Genomic DNA, 22,426 nt, shown 5'->3' on the forward strand with positions numbered 1-22,426 from the left:
CTTCGACGAATTTTTGTACCAAGTGTCCAGCGCCCTCAGGTAGAAGAAATGGGACGAGCACAGTGTGGTCCTTAGTCGAAATGGGACTTGCAAATGGACCAGCCAGTGTGGATGTCCTTCGACAAAAATGAACTTGGTACGAGCAGGTTGTACCTGACCAGCGTCCTCGGTAGAACTTAGTGTAAACGGCCATTAATCTACGTGACATACCTCTGTGTCTTCCAGTCCACGAGTGTTGTGTTGATTTTCATGATCTCTGTATTGTGGTAATTTAGTCACTCTCTTAGTGTTCTTCAGCAGGTGTTGGTAAAGTTCTTACTAGTATTTTCTTAGTCTCACAGTTCACCAATTTTTGTACATCGGAGTTGATTTGGGAAAGGTATATTTAAATAAATTTTATGACATTTATAAGGACGTATTTAATTTTCTATAACTTATGATACTTTATTCATTTATTTCCATGGTTACATGCTGTCTGTTGGAAATTGTGGCCATATTGTTTATTAATGATTGTTGGTAGTTATAAAGCACTAAATACTTTTTAATCAATACGCGCTAGTGGCATACAGGACGACATTTCAGCACATGTTAAATACCAAAAACACCAATGTGTTTCTTAAGTTAGAAAATAAGTAAATTAAATGTGTCTAGCCAAAGAGAGAAAATATCAAACCATGTTGTTAATTAATATTTCTGAGAAATTTTCAGAAAGCCGGTTAAAATATTAGATATAAATTCACTAACGATTCGATTTTGTGCAGCTCTGTTTTGTTTCCTATAGTGCAATTAATTAGGAATCCTAAAAATCTTCAAATTTGTTTTAAACCGAAATACTTTAAATCCCGTAAACATATGGTTTTGGTCTCCTTTGCAGGCTAGGCAGTCAAACTATGTATTAAAAAAAGACACATCGAGTGTAATTTAAATTTATGTTCCTTTTCCATTTGCATTACATAAAAGTGAACAGTTGAATATACAATTTAGCCTACGTGCAATCCGGTTGTATGCCAAAAACTCGTTCAGGTTATCAAAATACTGACGATTAAAAAGCTTTTTAGGCGAATGTCAAGTGACTTGTGGAATTATCTACCAATTTGGTAACCTGATTAAAATGAACACCTGCCTGTGAGAGCAAGTGTTCATACACCTATACCTCCTATTCCGCACAGGAAGTTCTCTGCCTCCAGACGTATACCAATGTATATCTCGACCACTATTAGGAAGTTCAGACATTTGATGCAAAGTTGATCCCAAAATGTAAAGGCCTGGTAAAGTCCAGCAAACTGTACTATTTGGCTAACGACTTTAAATCATAAAAAGCCAGAGGCTAAAAAATAAGCAAACGTGATTCCATGCCAAACCTCGATCGAGGTGTATTCCAACGAATTTTGAATTATTGACTTCTTCCAGTATGGAGTCTGCTAACATGCCATACTACGGTCTCTTCGACCCGAGAGGATTACTCATTAAAGCCTTAGTTACAATTGACCGTCGGCACAGACGTTCATCAATTTTTCAATTTATGGACAATTAAAAAAAACAATACAGTAAATGAATATTTGAATTATTATCAAATTTTCTTTCTGGTTTCTAACAAAAAAATGATATTATTCAGCATTTAGCAGATATTAAAAAAAAAATATCCGTAAAATATACTGCGCAAAGACAAAAACCATGGAATCATTCTGGGAGTTTCTTATTAATCAGTTGGAGGGTTAAAGGGCCGGTAAACGGGACTGTAGGTCCACGTCATAACACTGCCGGAAGCATTTCATACCTACTTCTTAAGGGGTGGACAGTAGGTCCACGGTACCGGCCTGGGACTCACTGTCCGACTCACGGGTTTCTTTTGACGAGGGGTTGATAAGGGATCGTCGTACTCACACTGCAGCACTTGAATGGATGTTTCGAAATCTAAACTCTATATCTGCTAAATAATTTTCAGTACACTACATAAGACAGCTGCAAAAAGAATGAAACGAAATTATATACATAAAATAAAGTCAGGTTAGTTACGCCATTTCTAACTTAAGAATGTCTAACCATTATAGTGTCTACTGGTATAGACAGTATTATACAAACGATGGTCCAATATAAGGAATAACTATACATACAAACTTACTGTAGATGTTTATGATTCATTAGGACAATGCCAAATTAATCAGATAGTAATATAATGCTATATGGAATTCGTTAAGATATATTCCCTATTAGTAATCCACTTCATATGTGATAGCTTGAGTAAACTGTTGTTAATATTTGCTGCTTTAGCAGTACGCTGTGCGAATGTAGTGGAAGCATCACTGACCAGAGTAAAGAATAAGTACAGGTAGAAAAAACTAATGCACAGCCAGATCAGTTTTGAAAAGTAGGACAGTTAGTCCACAGGTGTCGGCCGTGGACTAACTGTCCTACCCTGCAGAAAAGTGACGTTCAGCCACCCTCGTCAAACTAGGCGTGGACCTACAGTCCTACAATCTGACTTTATCGTGGATGACATAGATATGATATCGCTGCAGATAGGGGAAAAGTAAGGCACACACTGTTGATTTGGCCAGTGATAAAGAGATGCCATCACTGCATTTTGATGTAAGTCACGGCGTGTCGCTGAAGATTTGAGGTTAATGTAAGGCAAAATCAAACATGTAGTGATTTTATCGTGGATGACATTGATATGATATCGCTGCAGATTGGGGGAAAGTAAGGCACACACTGTTGATTTGGCCAGTGATAAAGAGATGCCATCACTGCATTTTGATGTAAGTCACGGCGTGTCGCTGAAGATTTGAGGTTAATGTAAGGCAAGATCAAACATGTAGTGATTTTCCCGCTTGTGATAAGGAGACAGGAGAAGGATAAGTTCAAGCATCTTCTGTTTTCCAGCGATGAGAATACCAAAGATGGGTGTAATGCAAGGCTATACTGATTATTATGTGTTGTATTTGTTGAGTTCGTACCAACTACCATTGAATGTGGAAGCAAGATGTGGCAGGGTCAAGCGTATTTTGCTGTAATCGCCGACGATAAGGAGTTGCTCAGGCAGACGCAAGGCCATGTATGTCGTGTTTTGGTCATCAGTCACGCTGATGATCAAGATACTACTGTGAACGGGGGTGTGAGGTGATGTAAGATCTGGCAGGTTGCGTTCTTCTCGCCGATAATAATGAGATGGAGATTACGTAAAGCAAGATGAGGCATGTTGTCCCTTACTCTCAGCTGATAAGGAGTCGATATGAGTGCAGCAGGTAGGGGCAAGGTAAGGCAAGGTCAAGTGTGTTGTGCTGTGGCCGCCACGGCTCGGCAGCTGAGCACGGTGACTGTGTGCAGCTAGGAATACTCGGCTATTCTGGTGCAGTGTGAGTGTAGACGCCGCGCTACTCAACACGCTCGCGAACTGCCGCTATTCTCGCTCTGGATCTCGCGCACACAACATTGTTTAGGTAAGCGCGTCCACCATCACCACCTATAATAATACCATTATTCCGTCGTTAATTTATCTATTTTGTTTGGTTACTCTAAAACGTTTATGATCTGTTTAACAATTTCACAATTTCACACTTGCAATGATGCAATGTTTTGTAAAAAGGTTTATTTTATTTCCATTGCTTCTTTATTTTCTTAACCTCTTATACGCTTTTATAATGGAGGAAATTGTTTTTTTTTTATAAAGAGTTTAATATGTGAACATTATTTTTTGGTGACATATATGTTACTATCAGGTTTGTCGATATATGGTTGGAAAACCCCCTTACCCTACAAGTACAAGCGAATTCCTTTCACTAGTTTTTGAAATTCATTTAGTAGAATTAATTCGTTTTAATCAGAATATACAATACCGGTACCGGTAAGTTTTCTTAGAGGTGGAGAGTTACACCAATTAATTTAAAGTTTGAAATTCATAATGCAAAACTATGTAAGATAATCAACGACCGGATTGAGCTATTGCTTTTATTTTTTAGGAAGTCAACATTGCAGATTAAACTTACATTTTCAAGTATTTTACTAAACCAACACATCTTACAAAATAATTTGAGGGTCTTTTCTAGTATGTCCCCGCATTCTCTATTTTAATTTCTATAAGTTAGATTACGTTACTACAGCTACAAATGTAATTTCTGAAGGTAATTGAGGTTAGGTTAAGCTAGATTTTTGACAATAATTTGCAAAAACAATTGAAAAACGAGTTTATTAATTTGTACGAAAAAACACAAATTAGTAATGAAAGATGTTTAAAATAATATACTATTCTGGTGACCAGAACCCTTTAATGTCCTCCAGAATTTGTTCGAACAAATCTGTGTTTTGGTGGCGATGTTTCCACAGAAACTCACACAAGTATGAGTCTAGCAAGTTGCAACTTGTACCGCATTCGTTCCTATTACGCCGTTTTGCCGACGCCCAGAGCGATTCGATTGTCTGTGTGTGTGCTCCTGTTGTAGGATCAACAAAATTTTTAGAATGGGTTAGATCACGCGATGCTACCCCGCTGCGCAGCGCTTCGCGCTGCTTGCTCTTTTAGAAAAAAATTAACTCGAGCTTGCAAAGTCCAAGCCCAGATCAAGCGGCGCGCGTTTATCACTGATATTTAATTACGATCTTTGTGAATGCGGGGACATATTAGAAAAGACCCTAATTTGATTATGTAAGTGGGTAATTTACTAAAAGTCAGTTTTGTGTTATTGGTATATTTATACCAGATTTTTTGTACTTACAAACTTAATTACTCATGCATTCAACAATAAAATTAGACTCGTTGTTCACTAGGATTTCGGTTCATCTGCAGATACACTCTAGTGAAAGGCAGCACGGCTGGGAAAGTACATCCAATTGAATCGTGTAATCTGGTGTCAGTTTAACTCGGTATTAGTTCTACCGCGACTTTCAGTTGTTGTGGCACGGTAGGCTCGGTTTCCGTTCTAAGATTTTGGAAGATATAGTCAAAGTTTAGCTACTATGGCTTTATTTCACCAGTGGATACAGTGTGTTAAAAGGCAGCACGGCTGGGAAAGTACATCCAATTGAATCGTGTAATCTGGTGTCAGTTTAACTCGGGAATTTTAATATACAATTGTTTTAAGCTTGAAATATTGCTTAAACAATAAGATTGTTGAGTATCAATATTGTTTATATATTACTTTTTCTTTCATATTATATTGTGTTGATATCGATGTTTCAAATGCACCTCTTCAAGCTAATCCACTTTGAAATATTGCTTAAACAATAAGATTGTTGAGTATCAATATTGTTTATATATTATTTGTTCTTTCATATTATATTGTGTTGATATCGATGTTTCAAATGCACCTCTTCAAGCTAATCCACTTTGAAATCTGACTGCAGATGAGTAAAGTATGACATTTTTATATATCGTTCATTCAACATGTCTAAGCTGATGTGATATAATAATGAATTGATTAGAGTCTGAGGCAGAGGGGTTTTGATGAATTACCTAGAGATGGCAGGTCCGCGATTTCCTCTACTGTTAGAAAGTTACAGGAAAGATATGTTATCTGAGAAGAAGCGATAGTGCCAAAGGTTTGTTGTTAATGTTTCGAGCGATATCACTATCGGCCGCTAGCAACTTGACAGAACATACTCGATTAGCACCCACTGTAGAAGCCTCCAGAGCCGTCACCTTCGTAAACAACTTATGTAATGGGAAATTCTGTTGTGGGATTAGAAAAACTGTTACGTAAGTGTTTTATCTGGGTGCGACTAACAAATTGATAAAGTCCCCAAGTAACGTTGCAAGATAAGGTTTCACTCGACATTGGACCGCTGTGTTTCACTCGCTGTGTTACCGTTTCTTCAGGTAACCTTGGCCTGTTGTTTGTCTCCAGCGTTCGGTGAGACAACACCGAGTGGGGCGAGGAAATTTGCCACATATTGTTTTTAATCTTTTAGTGGTATAGCTGGAAGGGAATTCCGCAAGTTTTGTCAAGGTGCTGAGCTGTTTTTACGGCTTCGTATTTTATAGTAGACGTGTGCTCATCTCCCCACTGTGGCTGTTGGTAGTCTGTATATCGCAAGCTGGAAAACATTCCGACACGTCACTACACCCGCAGCCGCCAGCACACTTGCTCGTCTCTTGCCCAACCCTTTACATTCCTACTCGCCCCCTGTCGCAACGCCAACAACTTTTTGCCCTTTAAGAGAAAAGTTTATGCTTTCACAAGAATGCGCGTGCTTTTGTAATCTGACATTTCTTACATCTCTTGACGGCTTAGTGTAGCGTTTAAACACACGAATAACAGGTTCGAATGTTTTTTTATTTGATATTTTTTTACTGAAATATTACGAAATTACCTTTCATACACTTGCGGATCGCGGTATAGTCAATCCATTATTGTGGTAATTACAACAAGGGTGTGCTGCCATGCCCCGTGACGTTATATCACGTGACGTAAAGCTTGGCCACCCCATTCCGGTATGCAGTTGATCGGTTAATAATGACCGGAAATGTGACCCCGGTGAGGGGTTCCACTGACAAACAAATCCGTCTGGTGTGACAGTTCTCTACCGGCCTCTGGTTTCATGGATATACGACCAGATAGGGACGACAAAATAGGGGCGTATGGGGATGGATTATCCTCCGACATGTTTGAATTAAATCATACTGAAACTTAATTCGTTACGTTTCATAGTTAAGTGTGTTTGAATTGCCAGCAGCGTTAAATTAACAATATATACAATATGCAGGGTGTAAATTAAGTCCTGATACGCCTGGATATATTCCAAACTGCTATAGTCATGTAACAATTAATTCGTATGCATACTATTGCGTTTTAAGAATGCTCAGTTGATCTTAGATGTTCTTTATTTCTATGTGTTGTGAGTACAATTGTGAAATATTTTGTTAATTATAAGTTATACATTATCTTCTGGGGCTGTGGGTTATGCAATCTACAACACAAATATTGTACTTTACAAATTGAGGGGTGTTGGTAAGATTAATTATTCGTCACCAATGTAGTTATGTGAATTGAGCTATCTTTTTATTTCTAAAATACCATGTACTCTTTCCCTTAGGATGCATTCTCCATTAAATGTTTGACAGAGTTCAAATTACCTTTAGTCTGGCTTTTTCTGAAATAATATCGTTTTATTATGGTTGATTTTGGACCGACTGTGAAGACTTTTTAAACCCTCTAGACAGTGCCGTATTTAGTATTTGACTTTTGAGATGGGCTATCATCACATTTAATTTGGGGAGTAACGGGAAGGGATGGAAATTCAGTTTCTTGCTCTACACTAAACCAGTGGACCGATCATTCGGGGGATTTTATCCCGGGCAGAAGTAAGCAATACAAATGCATCATTTTCACATAAGCTTGTTCAGGGTTGAAAGCTTAAAATTCATAAATATTTAAGTAGTAATAGGATTATTTAATAAGGTATATATAGTACCTTGTAAAGATTTGTTATTATTTTCTTAAACGATTTGTGGAGGCCATGTCACCCTAGATAGGCTACTTCCTTCGTCTCCTTACTCCCAGCTCAGTTCAATAAAAGAATGTTTAGGTACAGTCTATAGCAGTTCGTCATGACACCTATCGAGGTCATACAAATGTGGAATACTTCGTTAAATGGATGAAGACAAAAATATATTACCCATCATCACAAGCTTCAAAGCTCTGTGTAGCATAATACAGAATCATCAGCTGTTTCGAAGACTCTCATTGTATTTAGATATTTAGCGATACCGCTACTGCTACAGATACTGCTAGTTCATTAAAAAAAATCAGGAGTCTTAAATGTTACCATTCAGTAGACATTTTAGGACTATCATTAGCCTAAACAAAGTGCGATATTTCCAATCGATTCCGTACATTCCTTTGTAAAATTCAGAAGAGCAGAAGACGATAACCGAGTGTTGCTGGAGAGAGAGCACAACACCCCGCGCCACTGCAGTATATCAAAGCTGTTTTTACTCCAGACCTTGTTCTGTGAAATGTCCGTGCCAGATTTGTAAGTTCGTATGTTTATTCGCTAACAAACCTGGGCAGGCTCCCCCACATAAATTGCACCTTTCTATTTTTGCGGTCGCCTTGTAAACGCGGAGATATACGTGACGGGGACGTCCTGTCATAAAACGGCGCGTTGTCGTATAGGCAACGCAACGGAGAGGAGCGGACAACGCAGAAAGAATGCCAAGGCAATTCTGCAGCTAATAATACCCGGTCATTCTTGTATATCATACGATTTACTCGCACAGCTGTTCTATTGTTGACCGTTAAAAGCAGTTATCTCTGCCCTAAATCAGCTGATGGCATTGCCTCCACATCTTGCAGTGTCCACCGTTCATGTTTCCTCCCACGCACACATAATTTGTCCCACTGTTTGTCTCTCGTTTGTCATGGTTCTACATAATTTACAGGTTCTGTTTGGTCCCTTACATATAAACATATATTTTATCTCGTATTTTCGCTACAACTGCATTTCATAATAAATTCACGTTTGTCTGTATTGACTAACTGGATTTTGTCTGTTTCAGATTGATTTCCTGTGACCCAAAGTAAGTAATGCTTTAGTAATTTATTGTATTTTTTACCAAATCCAAAAGTCTCAATGTAGTTGTAGGGCTAATCAATAGAGTTCATTAGGGGCTATTTCCCGCCAATTATATTTCTTAGAATGTACAGTGTTCCAGTAAGACGTGTGCTGTATTTGTCTGTAGTTTTTAAACTCTTTAGCCCTTTTCACTCCGGAGTCCATGGACGTCCACGGATGGAAATGGAAAAATTGTTTAGCGTGTAATTTAACGGGGCCATTCACACTGAAGTGCATAGACGTCTTGGACGTGACAGTTTCAAAAATACCCAGGTGGGAATACGCAGTAGACGTTAACTGATGCAAGTAGGAGGAAATGTCACATGTACTACAAATACGTCTATATGTAGTTTGAATTGGTCATGGACGTAGAAGCCACAGATATTCACGGTGTCCATAAAAATTGCAGATTCAGATGTGAAAAAGGCTTGTGTTAGTGCAGTTCATTTATACATCACACTTCTAACAAGTGGCATGATTTCTTGTTACAATTTTTCTTTATATTACTAAGTCCTTTATATTACTAGGTGTATTATATAGCATTTCATATAAAGTAAAGTAATGTCTTTTTCTACCATGCGAAGTTAGGGCTAAGAAGCCCTCTCTAACACAACCTGAGAACCAACGGCTTAAAGGCGACTTCCGAACCACCACCAATGGTCGGGCAGACATACTGTTGTAAGGACAGGATCGCTCAACGGGTCACCCATCCAAGCAGCAGCCACGCTTGACGTTGCTTGATTTGGTTATTTCGCGATAACCTTCTTACCCGCTACGCTGCACCATTGGCAGTGTAGAACACTTCTCTTTGAAAAAAACAGTGTATGCATTAATTTGAGAAAATAGCTTTCATAATTTCAAAATTGATTGCACATCTTGCAATCAATTTCAAATTCTGAAACATCAAAATTATTTTCCAGAGGCCGGATATAATACATTAATTTTTTAATGCATCAATATTATGAAGCTCAGCCTTTCCATCATACATAGATTTACAGTAACGATACATTCGGTGTTCGTAATAAACAAAGAGACCATTGTATCGATAGTTGCTCGTGAATTCCTGTGAAAGCCAATGATCGATAACACGTACACGGAACGGCTGTTGAGGTCGCTCGACGGTCGGTTTCGCAAGTAATATCTGTGTGTTGGTATCAACAGACAAAAGGCTCCAATCAGCTACACATTGGCTACTGGCGATCTGCGGCCAGATGGGAGTAGCTGGGCACGCCCTAGCGCCGGCTGTGTGGATGTTCTGTGGGGTTACAACTCGTGTTCTCTTGCCGATCTGCAGACCACCATTATGTACACGATATGTCCGTAAACGTCTTTGTAGTTGGTGGTATTCTTAACTTGCGTCGAAAAGGACGCCGTTCAAAGGGCCTGTTGTCCTAACAATTACTTTGTGCCAAAACGTAGTTGCGTACCTTTTTCGCTGCAAAGTCAGTTTCGTAATGTGTTGATCGAATATTAAATGGGAAATGAAAATTACCCAATCGCTGGTTTTTTCTGGAGTTCCAAACAATTGTGGGATTGAATACTAGAATTTAGGAAATTTCCCATCGTCGTGTTTAACAAAAATAGAACACTACATTTTGACGACTAATATCTACCCTTCATTTCAGATATAAAGCCCGTAAGACATAGGTTTTAACGTACATGAAAGCTTGAAGACTAAACCACCGAACTAGCTACCAACAACGTAATGTGATGTACGTCAAAACGTTAAGCAAATATCTGACAGGTACAACAACAGCATTAAGTCCAGATGGTAAGAATGAACCAAAACGATGTCACTCCAAGAACCAAGAGCCAGCACCATACGCACCAGAGAAGGTGGTTCACTTTTACCGTTCAAGTAAAATTCGTCGGGTTGTGTGGGAAACAGCATGCCTTGATATGGACGAGATCGTTCTGTCTTCTTTTCATTGAAATATAACTGGAGATTAACTGGAGATTGATGTGTTGTGATAAGATGGATTTGGTCCTTGGGGATAAATGTGATGTAACTCAGGAGATGATGTACTGGAGTGTGATGCAAGAAGACAAGGCTACATGGTAGGCCTTATCTCAACATTGGAGTACACGCTGCCTGTACATCGAGCTGGAACCTATTCTGGCTGAATAATTAAATATTACTTACGCCTTTCACCGCCGCACAGCGCCACTCTGTCCGTGTCTTGTGTGTGGGCTTATGTAAACACGCGTACTCCATGGATCATTTCCCACGTTACGCTCGGAACACGTCACCGCCGCATTGATTGGGCAGTGTCGGCTCTCGCCCCGCTACGTTCTATCAGTTGAAGAAAGTGTACAAGGGTGAATTCTGAGGTGGAACAGTAAAATTATTTCTGAACAATAAACAAATTCCTCGTTTATTTTAATTAAACATACCTCAGATTCAGGAACATTCGAGGAAATCTACTGTTCAGTTTAAGGATGCTTACAATTTTTTTCGTTAAATTATTTTGAAATATTATTTAGTTTTTGCAAACATCTTTAGTCCAGGTAAAAGTATGATCATTTACGTGTTTTGATAATCAACATCGTAACAAAACAGAAGATTTGTTGTATTACTGTATATGGAGGACACTCTGTCCCTATCTACTATTTGTTATTACGCGATGTACATAGGTTACCTTATCAAAAATGTAAAAGTGTACCTTTACGAGCCATACCGTGATCTGAGCTTGAATTTGGGTGTGTCTTTTACGTAAGAAGTGCCAGGAAAAGCGCCAATGACGCCCACACTGATGGCCAGGGGCATTTCCGATCGGAACTTTTCCGTCCTCACATCACGTGCCAGACCATAAACTATTTATAATACGTACGTATGTATTCAACTACTTATATAGCATAATAACAAGTAGTAGATACGGACAAAGTGGCCTCCCTATATATCGGAGTAACAAACTTTTATTTTTAAATAGTGAACACAAATACCTTTTAATGAACAATATTTAAACGTAATATGTTGTTGTAGAAGGTGTGTTTCACCTAGCGATTATCGATGCTAAATGCAGCTATCGGAAGTTCGACACCGAGGATCTTCGTTTCATCAGGATCCCACAATGTCAGGATTTTACTGCGACTAAAACGGAAGGTTTACAGCCACAACCCTTATCTACACAGTTGCAACTGTCTGGGACTGGGACTGCTGTAAACATCCCGTTACGAGGTGCACGCCTTGCCGCAGCTCCAGCCGGACTCCGATCTTCCACCGTTAATTGGTCCATTCCCATGCTAATGTCCCCCACACGGCCCCGGTTGTGCAACGCCTGAACCACGGTGCGCCAGAATAGCCTGTGACGGGGCCCGGGGTAGGTCATAGTGAATCACCTCCGAGCTCGGAAGTGCCGTCACGGATGGTGTCTGCCAACGGCGCATTTGTTGTTTCTGATAGAAAGTCATCGTAAAATTAATTGGTGAGCTGGAACTGACTAAAGCTCCTAAAATATTGCAACATTCATTAAATTTGTTCATAACTCTCTGAATACATACAAACTCAAATGCATTCCTCATTAAAAAAATTATATATATTTTTTTTAAGGAAAGGCTGATCCCCTTTTAAGATTTATTCTGCCCGTCCTCATGGGCCACTGGTCTGTGCGAGGAACTTATCAAACAGAATAAAGGGGAGAGTCTATACAGTACAATGTCGATGTTACTGATAAAAATTGCAACGGTCACAGACAGGATTCGAACCTGCGCTATATCTAACTCTGACTCAAAGTCCAACGTCTTAGACCGCTCGCCATCGGCACTCCTGGTAAATTTTATTATATTAGTTTTTTCCAACTTTCGCATTCCTAAACTTATGCTTTCAACTATTATGAGTGAAGATATTTGCATCAAAATATTTGAGTTAAAATTTACTTTCAACATTTGGATTGATGTTAATGCGTCATGATATATTTTTCGGAAAAAACATAAAAAGAAAGAAATATAAGTGTTTAAATCTGGGAGCGTAAGTAGCCGATCGGTATAAGGCGGCAAACTTTGGATCTGAATTTTAAGATGGAGAGAAACGCGTTAGAAGGAAAATCACATTTAACAACTGTAACTCCGCCAATAAGTAGGTATTGAATATTAATACTGCTAGTATTGTGGAATAGTATTACTGTATGAGAATGGTTGCAACTGTGATCGCAACGAAATTTCACTGTATTGAAAAGCTCTCGTTACTTAGAATTATGAGGCAGTTTGGCAAATTGGTGTGGCTAATTTATATATTACTACTACTATTAACTAGCATTTGCTACTCTGTTATGAGTTGGCAATTAGGGAAGAAGATTATACATCCTCCATTACATTTAAGTGGTGCTGTCGGTTTTTGTAGAATATTATTTTGTCATAATCCTGATAACTTCCAAGAGGGAATACCGGCATGTAAAGTAGGATATTTAAACAATTCTGTAACCAGACGCGAAAAAGCTGCTGAAGATGTGAATTTGTTCAGTTGGAGCTTCAGATAGTGAATGACGTGTGTTTTATGATTTATAACAAATTTATAAGAAATTCATGTCCTTATCTGCAATAGTTTTCCTTTAGGTCTAATTATAAGATGTCTTTAAATTCTGTTTTGAATGCCCACTCATCGTGGAAAGTTAAACATAATTTATTTATATATTTCTTGTTATCTAAAAAGGTATCTCACAGGGCTGTGGCCAAAATTTTGTTTTACAAGTAAATAAAAAGATATTCCAAGCCGAAAGCCGATTGTGCTGTAATAGTTACGCGTAACCTGTTCGGTAGTGAAGACGCGGACGCTACTACGCTCTAATCTCTAAATAAACCCCAACTTTTATGTTTCTTATAACAATGTTTCTTAGAATATAAGGCCGTTTCCTTCCAGAGTCGCCGATTTTTCTTCTGCTTTTTCTATACCATCACGAATATCACAACAGCAGTTCCCACGTCCTCATGGTTCAATTCTAACTGAGAACCCCTTAAAGGATAACAGGATATCGGACATTTGCAATCGTTATATTTTACAAGATGTACGATACAACGTTTCGAGAATTGAAATCTATCGTCTTCATCAGGTGAAAAAATAGTTAGTCCATTACAAAACAAGTGTCCGACTCGCCGCTGTGTATCCAGCCTTATGAGAGTCAATTCTCGTGTTGGCGTTCTATACGCAAGGTAAATTTTTAGCCCGAAGATCGCCATCTCAATTCGAGCACAGGTGTGGTTGCGTGCTGAGGCTTATTATATCTTTACTGTTATTGCTGGCGTATTACCGTGTACCTCTGTTTATTGACTAGCAACAATGACTGTTATACTGGTTCTAACCGGTTGTGTATCTCCGGTGGGAATAAACCGACCACTAACCGTGGCGCAGTTATCTCTCCTCCTGCTCCGACTAACCATTTTTTCGCTATCTCGACGACATTATCCCGCTTATGCGACAGGTTAAAGAGGTGTTATGCGACCGTAAAATGCCGTCTGTATTATGTGATAAGGGCTGAGACTCGTAATCCGAGGAGTCTTGTCATCAGAGTATGTAATATGAGGATTGTAGATCTGGTTGTTAGGGTCAACAAGTCGGCTGTCCTATGCCGTATGTTGATCATTTTATTCTTTGATGCAGTGACAGGACAATGTTTGTTGATTAATTTTAGAAGTAATCTTATTTGCTTAAAGTACCGTACTTTGTTAACTTGACACAGTTAAGAAAAATTCCATTGCCCTTAGTACATTTTTCTAAGACTAGTTATTAATCTAGACCATTATCAAATATTTATGATGATATCAAGTTAAAGTAATAATAATTCCTATTAAACGCCAAAGGCTTATAAGAATTATTATCATTTTAACCCAATATAGCATCACAAATATTTTACAATGGTCTAGATAACTCGTCTTTTAGAAAAATGTACTACGGGCAATGGAATTTTTCTTAATTGTGTAAAATTGACAAACTAGGTCAAGCACAAAATCATTCTATTATCTAATAGTAGAAAGAGAACTTCTAAAAATAATCAATAAAGAAAGTCCAATAACTTACAAAAAAGGAATAAAATAATAAAGATCTGGCATCTTCTGACAAAGAAGCCATATTTTCTTCACTTGTTAGTCGTTGGTTGATTAACATTTTGCCAATGAGAGTACTGCTCCTCCGCCTTTAAGTCACCCATATAAGCTGATAATACGTGTTATAGGCAATTTATTTCTAACTTTACGTTGACTGAAGATGGATGGCTCTCCACACCGGGGTCAGAAAATTCAAAGATTTAAAATTTGTTAAAAATGTTTCGACGCAGTGCGAACGTAAAACTTAAGCCTAAAAGCGTAAATAACCCTCTAACTAACTGAATACGCTAAGTTAACTAGCTGTAGTACGTGTAGTCAACATCGTCACTCTGCCTGAGTGAACGTGTTATTTGGATAGATTTTCATAATTGTAATCGGTGTATCTTCATTGTTTACTTTCATAAGATTTACATAAAGAACCACGATATATTTTTGCGGGAGGTCATTAGTGGCATTTACAGTGGAGGCATTTGAGGCCGAGTTACCAGGAGAACTTGGATAGTACACTTTTGGCTGTTATGAAATTTTGTAATAGACGATCATCTACAGAAATTTAAAGATAACGGCATGGCAACAGTTAATGTCACTTGTTTTATTTTGTACGTGGTTTTTTCTCTCTACCTGCAATGTGACAAGTACATGCAACACTGTACACTCGCGGCCTCCAGCGCCCAGTTATGCAAGGGGAATGTCTGACACAGGTTTGCCATTTTCCCAACATCCCGGACCTAATTATGTTTATACTAAGACATTTTACCATGCCACATTCCGTCGCGGGAATGCCGCCCTTCGCATATCACTTACCGCTGTCATCCACCTTTTTTTATGTCACTTGCCTCCGAAATTGCGAAGCAAATATTTACGTTGTAAAACGCCACCGTCGATAAATGGCAAGCCATTTTGCATTTCGGGAATTAATACATTTTCTGCTCAAAAAATTAAGTCTTCATGTGGTAGAGTCGGATTTGTATTCGGTTTTTACACAACCACAAAATAAAACCCAAGTGCTGTTGTCACTATATCTTGACGTGCAGTATCTGGCAATATAAGCGAATGACGTGGTTGTGGGTTGTAAACAGTTATTAATACCGGTAAAGACATAAGTGATAAGAGATAAAGCACATGACGAGTAGTTCGCGAAAATATAACCATTTATTGAGCTGACAAATGCACAGTGATTTGTCGCCAACTTAGTACATACATACAATGGTTGTACCAAAGGCTCTCTCCACGTAAACTTTGGACTACTCAAATCTCCTTGAGGGGTAATTAACAACACTACTTGACGTTTTTTATGGCTCTAAAAATGTTGTGGCACCTCTATACATTTAAATGTTAGCCATCGGGTGATATATAAAAATTAAGATATTGATGAGATTAAACTAACGACACTTAGAAAACTAATTTCCGACCATCTTGTCCAAAATAAGAACCGTTTGAACAATCTTATAATTCTAACTTCAGTTGGTGAACTAAGAGAGTTCTTTTTTCGCCATTCTTTCTTTTTTATCAGGAATTTATACTGAGATGTCACTCGATGAGGTTATTTAATTAACATGTTTACCCTCGCCAAGAAATGGAGGTTAGGGGGTAAACAATGCGTAACAGTAACCTTATCGTTCTGACACCTAATTTTGAAATGAAAAATGACTTTATTAGAGGCGAAGTTAGGGCTATAAAGTCCTCTCTACCACTTAACCTCTTTTTTTATTATAAAATATTTAATTTTATATATTTTGTTAAAAAAAGTGAAGAAAATCAGTGCAGGACAAACAAAATTTTAACATGGTTAGATGTAGTTTTCTTTCTTTGTCTCATCAAGACTTTTCATTCGATATCGCCCCGTTTAATGTTTTGAGATGCACCCATTTTGGGGCAGAAGGGGGATTAATTTTTAAATTATAAAACGTCATTACGTGTTGTATGAAATTAAGGGGAATGTGGAACATCTTTCCTATTTGTTCGTTTGTGTCCCACAGCAATACAGCTCTCGTAAATGTGCCTATTATATATATATATATATATTATATATATTTTTTTATATTTTTTACATTATGTGTATAGTTTGAAATATGTATAACAAGTCAATTTGGTTAAGCATGGCGGAAAAATAGTTATGCAAATTATCTTATACGAAAGTTTTTATGCCTGTATATTACTGAAGCCCAGATAAATCTAAAAATGTTGATGGAACCAGTAATTTCGCACATACATACCATCTTTGAGTTGCGATTTCCGGTACACGTAAATGCTGATAACTAGTGTGTGCATAAGCAAAGGTCCAGAAAAGTGCGTTCGTCATCGTTCGACTTTTATCACAAGCACTAACGTCATTGTTGGTTCGCTTTGCAATATGTGTAATGTTCGACTGTAGTGTTTGTTTCTGTCACTGTCACGGACACGGACAGAAGGTCCGGACCGTACAGTCACGACGAGACGCGCCGTACAAACGCGTGTTCTGCAAGTCACACCCGGTGTATCCGCCTGGGCCATTGATACATTTCACCCGCGATACAATGAATGGAGAAGTGCCCCGTCTTGCAGTTTGTAGTAACGGTATTGAAAGTGTTTATTCGCACAGCTGTTCAACGTCCTTTCAAGTGTGGAGTTCTCTGTACTTGTATGGAAGAAACAAAATTACTTGTTGAGAATAAACTTGTTGAGTTTCAATTTTTGTAGTTATTTTTGTCGTCAGCATCTTAAATTATTTGAATTGTCTCCTGCATATGTTTGGTATTGTAGATTTATTTTAAACAATATATAACTTAAAATGTTGCATTCAGGTTCTGCAACCAATGATAAATTCTTATATTTCCTAACGTAGGCCTAATACATTGGTATTGAGTGGTTGGTAGGTACAAAGTATTGTTAAAAATAACCAATAAAGCAGAAAATTACTGTTTAATTTTTCTTAAAACACATTTAAATTGTTTCTTTAAAAAAATAGACATTTTTCTTATAATTTTTAATATCTTACACAAGGCCTTTCGATATCCATGATGTGTGAATCGTCAGGTGTGAATCAATTGGAGATTTGTGTGTTTCTTTTAAAGAAAATAATTTGTTTTCCAATAAGAAGAGCTCCTCCTTCAATGAAATATTTAAATTGTATTGAGAAGCTAAATCACAATAGATATGGACTTAATATATTGTATAACTAATGTTTAACGTGATTTTGGTGATTTAGGAATTCTATAGAACGTAATATTTTGGCCGGATATATGAAAATGGGCTGTATTATTTCGTAACACAAACAGATGGGGGGGTCAGGATCCAGCCAGTAAACAAAGGTCGGTAGTGACCTCTACCGCAGTTGTAGGTGTCCAACGACCTCTGTAGTAGTAGGGCCAAGGTCGTGTTCTCGGAGTTCTGGAGTGTTCAGTATAACGTGGGCGTGATTTATTGGTTCTGGTCTTGTAAACGACGCGTCGTATCAGTCTTGTTCATCTGGTCTGAGCTGGTTTAGCAAGGAATAATTGACCGAGATTGTCGTAGCCTCGGCCCCGCAGGTAGCGATTTCGTTTGCTGTTCGGTTTGTTCAGTCCTCTCTGTGGTTGCATTAAGGAATTGTACTCGCTGTGTCAGTCTTGTTTATCTGGTCTGGGCCTCGGCCCCGCAGGTAGCGATATCGTTTTCTGTTCGGTTTGTTCAGTCCTCTCTGTGGTTGCATTAAGGAATTGTACTCGCTGTGTCAGTCTTGTTTATCTGGTCTGGGCCTCGGCCCCGCAGGTAGCGATATCGTTTGCTGTTCGGTTTGTTTCGTCCACTCCGTGGTTGCACTAAGGAATTGTACTCGCTGTATGTCTTGTTTATCTGGTTTCAGCTGGTTTAGCAAGGAATAATATTGACCGAGATTGTCGTAGCTCCGGCCCCGCAGGTAGCGATATCGTTTGCTGTTTCACTTAATAACTTGAGCAATTATTTTTACAAAATGAAAAATATTTATTAAAGTTTTACTTTATGCACTTTCCCTCTCAAGCAGTTTTAAATTGTAAGTTGATGTTCTCATACAATGAACCTGGTAACCGATGCACTGGAAAATCCAATGATGAATCGATTCATAATAATTGACTGACTCATTGAGTCATTTAGTTCTTCTGCCACTAATAAGTTGAACGCACTTATTGTACTTGGAACTGTGAATTCATATCTGGTGAGATGACATTATTTGAAACGTAATGACTTTTAAACACTCAGTCAGAACCTTCAGAAGGTGTTTCTGTGAACATTCCAATCTGAAATAGGCACAGGTTGTTGTGGACCAGGATGGCATGGGGCGGGCGCGGCGACAAGTTTAGACCGGGAACATTCCCGCTGCAAATAGACACAGTCAGAGACAAGCATGTGCGGGACTGTGCTGGACTTTCCATTGTCGACGCACCTGAAGCTGCCAGCGCCACTGAATCACCTGCTATTGCTGTACTCGCCTTCCTGGCGCAGGCGCTCGCTTGCCTAATCAATCCAACGAATCAGCTGTCATAATGATGAGGCGATTTATGAGTTTGCAGAAGAGGATGTTGAGGTTATTCTTTCGTTATGGGTCCGAGCTTGACTGAAGTTCCATCATCACTTCAGCTGTTCTTGGGGAACTTCAGTGGTAGTGATTTTGAGTTTCCAAGGTTCTGTAGATATCTAAACAGATCAATTTTATGCCTGTTGTAAGCTCTTGTTAACTTTCTGAATTCCTCGTTAACATCTAAAACAAACCTCTTTTATGTATAAGACTTTCCACTAATGCATAATGGATATGAGGCTTAAGTGCATGGCAGTAGGCTGCCCCATAGAAGAAGAAGAATGCATAATGGCTATACTCGCCTTTAAAAGTTCGAAAATCCCATCAGCGAAGAGTAATATTGAAGTGTTGGTACCCAAGAGGTGAATGCATACACATTTGCTACTACTGCTATATTGTTGTTGTCAATTAAGTTGTAAATGAGTTCTTGGTACAGCTTTGCAATAATTTCTCCATCGAAGTTTGCATATTGTGTGGTGGATTTATATTAACCATGACAGCTGTATATCAAAATATAATATTTTATCAGTAATCATTATATCGTACTTACATTTCATCTTGGGAGAACATAGATTTATCCATCAAACATTATGTGCCTACTTAAAAGCCTACTTATCAGGTTTGGGTTTTGTTGCCAATCAATCAATAACCGATATTTAATCAATCGTAAGTAGCCTTATTAATCGAGGTAAAAATTAACTGGCGGTGTGCCTTAATTATGATGGGAGTATTCCCATATTATCATACCGTTACGTACTGGGTTTGCTTTGTGCACTAATCGCTTTGAAAGACTGGTTGTGCGATTGTAAGAAAGTTATTGGTTTTTTTTCTTTAGTAAACACGTGTTATTATTTAGATCCTCTCAGTGCCCGGTACGACAGGGGCTCTCTCCACGCTCTTCACCTCGCCTGTAACGTAGTAAGGATGTTTGGACAAAACTAAAAAGCGACGCCGATTACTCCTCGACAAAAACAAGAGCTGCTGAAAGCTAACTAACCACTTAAACAGGTGACGGTTGAGGTGGAATGAAGACGTGTCGAGGAAAGCGTGCAGGGGTCTCACACCAGCGGTGTCAGTAATTAGCATTGTGGATGGGGAGTGTTAGGTGTAGAGATAGCATCTCATCTTTGTACAGACTGTTCTTTACTGTTGTAGTCTGGTACATAACAGTAGTGCCACTTATTTAACGCCGTTTCCCTGCTGGCTTTTCTACTGGAGATTTGTTTTTATTTTTTTATTTGCGCTACCAAGCTCAACGCCATCTTAAACGACGGTTTATATGTAAATAAAAATACTTTTTACAACACTAGTTTAAATATTTTGGTAAACATCTTTTTTTAATCTATTATATGTGTTTATGTATGTGTGTACTATCATCACTTTTGTGTCATCATACGAAAATAATAAAACCAACAGCATAGGTGTTGGCGTCAATAATTGTAATGACTTCCTCAGGGATCAGTCCTGGTATCCATTCTATTCAAGTTAAACTATTGTGCTCTCATAGACAATCCTGTTAGAGGAAATATATAACAACTGTCATTTATGGAACTTGTTCATGACATTATTTTGAAAAAAAAACACATATTTTCAATATGCACTTCAAATGTGTAAAATTTGGTAAATTAGAAAATATAAAAAGTTATAACCATAACGACTTGATAAAATATTAAAATGTTGTTTCTTGTTGGAAGAGACTGCTGTGCCTTGTTCTGAATTGTTCAGATATAAATTGATCACCTTCATGGCAAACATCTTAAACCAATTATGTGGGCTTTAATCAAGCTAATTGGGGGATCATGCAGTCGCTACAGAATCCTGGGGCTTGCATACTTTGGTTTGTTGGTTTGCATGAGTCGCGGTTGAGCTGTGGTCCAATATTCTGGGAATTTTGTTTTTGGCGAGATTCCTCATAGTGATTGCTCTTCAGAAGAAGGCATTTAGGATCATCTGTGGACTGTGTCAATGACACAATTGTAGAGAACGTGCCCGTTAATTTAGGTATCGCTGTTTAATATTTTTATTTGCAAATATAAACTTATTTCAATAAACTTATTTCAATATAAATACGTAACAAGTAACAAAAGAAACCTTTTATGCAGGAAAGAGTTTTATGTGAATTTTCAATGCATTTGTTCAATTCGTTCTCGTGAGTCTCCTAGAGTAAGGGATTCCACTAATGCCAGTCAAATTCCACGGATGGACATGCAAGATCGTCCAATTCAATTTTTCCTATGTAAAGTGTAAAGTGTTAGCTTCGAGACATCATGTCCAAAGAGAAGGAAAAAATACGAGCCCCTGGTTGAATACTTCCCACATACCACCTACTATGGTGTCAATATTAAGAAACAATCAGAGGTATTAATTCTGTTATAAGTAATACATTGCCGCAATATTTTGCAGTAATATGTTAATACTGTATAGATCTGAGACCTCTTTTTTTCACAATGCGTGTGTATTGTATGTGTGCTAGTAATTTTAATAAACTAATGATTGTTATGAATTTCAGTAGACAGAATAGTCTTATACCTACACGTAACGTAGCTATGGTGGGAAGAGTTGATTCAATGCGAATGTTGAGTTTAAGTTTCAAGTTTCTCTTAGTGCAGCGTCTGGAATCTTACGATGTTACATACTTGACTCGTGTTTCATGTTCGTCTGAAGAAATAAAAAATATCGGCGGTGAAGAAGTTCAAAATGATCTTTTTACATTGTTTCGACATCAGAGACATCCAGACTGCAAAATAAAGTGTAATCTAGGGGAAGAGGTGTTCTCATTGTCTCATCTTCTCGGTTGCTCCACTGTGCTTAACTTAGATCGATTTAGCTATCCAAATCGTAGTAGTGTACTCATTGTGCACCTCTTTTTATTAATTTAATTTTTTCATGTTAGTGTGTTTCAGCTGTTTATGTCCTAATCCAACCGGATTTTAATTACGAATGAGAACTTCTCAACTCTTCCAAGAACTTCCTAACATAGACAAGAAACGAAGTTCCACGTAGCGAATAAAGTTTCTATAAAATGCCACGCCAGCCGGTTATCTGTATAAAAGGAGACTAATCTCGCTCCAGTATCCATTCTATTCCTAATCGGCTGAGAGTAACCTGTGGGGTACACTGGTCAGCAACGCCGCGCCGTATCAGCAGGACAAGTCGGCAACTGCAATCCTTTACACAAGTCGGCAACTGCAATTCTTTACACAAGTCGGCAACTACAATGCTTTACACAAGTCGGCAACTGCAATCCTTTACACAAGTCGGCAACTGCAATCCTTTACACAAGTCGGCAACTGCAATTCTTTACACAAGTCGGCAACTACAATGCTT

General features: G+C 38.3%; 1 protein-coding gene across 8 annotated transcripts in view; it reads left to right on the forward strand.

The window, feature by feature from the left end:
* Positions 1-22,426, forward strand: part of LOC124360154 (LIM domain only protein 7) — a 247,025-nt gene that overhangs the window by 156,991 nt on the left and 67,608 nt on the right. For 7 of the 8 annotated variants that reach the window (XM_046813513.1, XM_046813518.1, XM_046813517.1 and 4 more), the window contains one exon: positions 8,495-8,515. The gene's annotated coding sequence lies outside the window, so the exon portion shown is untranslated. Of the gene's footprint in view, positions 1-3,309; positions 3,441-8,494; positions 8,516-22,426 lie in introns of those variants that run through there. The other variant, XM_046813514.1, reaches the window with a different exon arrangement.

Source organism: Homalodisca vitripennis, chromosome 4, assembly GCF_021130785.1.
Source record: "Homalodisca vitripennis isolate AUS2020 chromosome 4, UT_GWSS_2.1, whole genome shotgun sequence".
NCBI classification, from domain to species: domain Eukaryota; kingdom Metazoa; phylum Arthropoda; class Insecta; order Hemiptera; family Cicadellidae; genus Homalodisca; species Homalodisca vitripennis.